This window comes from Callospermophilus lateralis, chromosome 4, assembly GCF_048772815.1.
Source record: "Callospermophilus lateralis isolate mCalLat2 chromosome 4, mCalLat2.hap1, whole genome shotgun sequence".
NCBI lineage: Eukaryota > Metazoa > Chordata > Mammalia > Rodentia > Sciuridae > Callospermophilus > Callospermophilus lateralis.
In genome coordinates, this window is record NC_135308.1 from 48229501 (window position 1) to 48233540 (window position 4040).

Sequence of the window (4040 nt, forward strand, 5' to 3'; positions counted from 1 at the left end):
TGTATCTTCTTAGATTTCTCATTTATTACTCTGCTTTGCCACTATGGGCAAGCCTACTTATTTAAAGACACATAACTTCCTTCATATACAACCTGTGATTTTGCATAATTTTACAATTATTGGAATATAATTTTAACCCATGGAATGCCCCATTCTACCACACAAGTCTTCATTGAAGGAGCACATCATACCCTGAAGACATGCCTCTCAATACAAAAAAATAGGGTACCTAGCTCAGAGCAGAATACAATTCATAATTTTATGAAAATGGGCATAAAATAAAGGATATAAGGGACAAAGGGGGCTGAGTGAACTTAAATTGTGGATTCCAATTTTAAAAAGCTTTCTGAGAACTGAAATTTTTTTAAATTTGAAATTTCCTACTTACATGACATAGTCATGTTTTATTGTTTACTCTTAATATGCTCTAATTATTTTTATTTTATGGAAAAACTATGTGATTTTAATTATTATCATTAATGGCAAATAAGACTTAAAATCAATTAAAATCTTTCACTAAGCATAAAGTTATGTTCACATTTGCTACAGTCATAATAAGTACACTTAATTGTATCAAGGCACAAGCTTTGTTTAGATTTTAAAATATCACTGACTGTAAGATTATGTATATAATATTCCCACTGTTGCTTATGTAATAGTAAATTAATCAAATTAAGTTACACTATCTAGAATAAAATAAAATGGAAATAATTGACTCATTTGATTCATATTTAAACCATCTTTAACATTTAACATTTACAAAATATTATTCTAAGAATCAATTGGAGCAAAAGTATAATCACTTGAGTAAAAGCAGTTAGTTAAACTAAAAATGAGAGAGAGATTACATTTGAAGGCAGATCAAAATATTGTCAGGATTCTTGTTGTGCTTCTGGATGTTCAGTAGCAGGCTCATTTGAAGATGGAAACAACCCTGAAGAAAACTCATTTCTACTTTCAGAATGCGGGGGAGGGAAGGGGGAAATTCAGCTCTTGGGAGGAGATAATGAGGAAAACACCACAATCCCATTGGGAATGGAGCAGGTGGTGGGCTCGGGTGGAAAATATTCTCGAGATGCTCCATACATGTTTCTTGGAGGAGGTGGAGGAATAAAAGGTCCTCTTCTCATCAACTGACTCCTTGGATCCACCGGAAACAATGGACCTCTGATTGGAGGGAAAGGTGAGAAAGAAAAGCCAGAGCCAGTTGTTTCATTTTCAGCAGGGACAGATGAATCAGGCACATTGGAATCACCAAGATCAAATTTGGTATCATTTCTACTGGATCCCATTTCTGAAGACATAGGCCCATCCATTTTATCCAATGGAGACATAGTAGAACTTCTGAGTTCTGCTGCTCCAAGACGGTCAACCATAATTAGAATAACATTCATCTTGCCTTAGTAGAGGAAGACGTGGATCAGAATATGGTTGGCCTGGTGGAGCCATCATCATCTTAGGTTTCTGTTCCCATGGAGTTGACAGAGGCCCAATGTTATAATTTTCTCTCTGAGTATCACTTACCCATCATAGCCTGATTCTCTTCTTTCATTGATAATCTGAGGGCCCAGAGAATCCTCTGGGCCTCTTCAGGCTCTTCCTCCTACCCTTGGAAGCAAAGGTAAGAGTCTGAGTGGACACTTCTTTTCCAAAAGAGGATCTCTCACTTCAGATGAATGTCAACCCAATGGTGAGAGACCATTTGGGGAATTCTCTGTGCCAAAAGCTGTATTTGAATCATCAAGTGCAGAAGTATCTTTTTCTACAAGCTTGAACTTAAATTCATTTTAAGTTAAGTTTTGTCTGGTATAGGCATTTTGTTTCCTTAAATCATTGAGGTTTCTTTCAGAACTCTGAGCTGCCAACTCATTATCATATGCTTTTTTCTCATAGTACATAATCAGCCCCCGATTAGAATGAATGGTCCTCTCCAGTTCTTCTTCAAGATCTTTGACTTGCTTTCTGTAGTTCTCCAGCTGTTCAGTTGCATGGCTGATGTTTTCTTCCATTTTTGAAAGTTTCTCCTCTCTCTCTACCTGGTAATTTTCCTCTACTATTTATTTCCTTTGGAGTTTCATTACATTTTCTTGATATAGTTCAATCATTACTTTAAGTTGCTGCTGCAGATTCTGATTCTCACTTTTAAATGGTGTATTTTTTGACTGCAAAGATGCTTGTTCTGTCTTAAGATTTTTAATATTCTCTATAAGGTCTTCCTTTGTTTCAATTAATTAAGAAAATAAAGTAAAAATTTCATTTTTTTAGGGAGAGAGTGTTTTTTAATAATTATTTTTCAGTTTTCGGTGGACACAACATCTTTATTTTATTTTATGTGGTGCTGAGGATCGAACCCAGTGCTCCAAGCATGCCAGGCAAGTGCGTTACCGCTTGAACCATATCCCCACCCTGATTTTCTTCTCCTTCTAAGGTTTTAAAAGAGGTCTTTAACTTAGGAGCATAAAACCATCCCTTCAAATCTCCTTTTGGCTGATCCTCTAAGTGATCATCCAACACTCTTCATTTCCAATTCTAAGTTACCATCATCTGTTAGGTCTTCTCCAACCACAGAAGCCCTTTCATCTGCAGCAAATGTTCAGTCAGAGACTTAATGTGATTTTCTTTATCTCTTAGAACTTGTTCTGCATGTACTTTAGAGTGTTCAAATGTCATTTTCTGTTTATTAAGGACATTTACTTTTTCTTTCCATACTTCAACTTCTTGTAAAAGCTGTTTCTGACTTTCTTGAAGTTGGGAATTTTCATTCAAAACCTCTTTTATTGCTTCCTTAAATCCTCCTTCATTCATTTGGAATAGTCTCAAGGTTGTTTTATTATCAGGTATTTGTGATCTGAGGGACTTTGATTCATCTTCTAGGAACTTAATCCTTTTTGATATATCCACCATCAATTCATCCAGTTGAGAGTGTTTAGTTTTCTTTTAGCTCTTTTTCTAAAAAGAGTATTTCATCCTCAAGTTTAAATACCAACCGATCCAAGTTTTCATAAATTGCCTCCAAATTTTCTGCTTCTATTGACTCCTTCACCAAAATGTCATCCTTTAAAGGTGACTCTAAGCCTTCATACTCTTTTTAAACAAGGATAACTTTTTCAAGTAGTTCACATTTTTCTTCATTTAATCCAGTAAGTTTTAGAGCAAGCTTTTTTTTCTCTTCTCATGCAACACCTGCTTCTCACAGACTGATAACTTCTCCACAAAAACAGAACAACAACAAAAAAACCAATAGCTGTACATATCACCAACTCCCACAGGCAGCCATAAGAACTAGGGTGTGTTTCCATGTCTTCCAACAATGCGCACCACAACCCTGCTTACTTCTTCCAGGACCACCCCCATGTAGGGGTGAAGGGAAGCCATTGCCCCACCATCACACTAAGGCTACTTTGGCTATTCCTTCTGAAACCACACCATGTGCTATCTTCTACCACCTTATGACCCAGTAGGACTCAGCATATGCCAGAAGCATGCTCTTGAACTTCCAGAGCCAAGAGCTAAATAAATGTCTTTTTTCTATAACTTACTAAGGATGATATTCAATTATAGCAACACAAATCATACTAAGTTTCAGAGAGATTACTGGTCAAGGCATACCACTAAAAAGCAACAGTTCTGGGACTCAAATAATTGTCTTTACTTCCATACCCCAATGGAAGCAGTTAGCCATCAAGTAAAATACACAAAAACCAGGCTGCAGATTCCTCTTTACCTTCCAGAGCTGTTTCAGTTTGAATGTAAAAGCCACTAAGTGAGAGTAGCTTCTTCTTTTCTACAACTCGTAATTTGATTTCCTACCAAAATTCTAGTACTGAAAATTTTGCTTTATAAAATGCAAACATTGTCTTGTAGGAAATCAGTAGCACCCTATATTTAGAAAATGGTAAGCTGGGTGTGGTGGTGCATGCCTCTAATCCCAGCAGCTCAGGAGTTAAGACAGAAGTATTGTGATTCAAAGCCAGCTTCAGCAAAAAGAGAGATGCTAAGCAACTCAGTGAGGCTGTGTCTCTAAATAAAATACAAACTAG

At 36.4% G+C, this 4040-nt stretch overlaps 1 pseudogene; it reads right to left on the reverse strand.

Moving 5' to 3' along the window:
* Positions 1 to 872: 872 nt before the first annotated feature.
* LOC143396554 (melanoma inhibitory activity protein 2-like) lies at positions 873 to 3354 on the reverse strand (annotated as a pseudogene).
* Between the last annotated feature and the right edge of the window lie 686 nt (positions 3355 to 4040).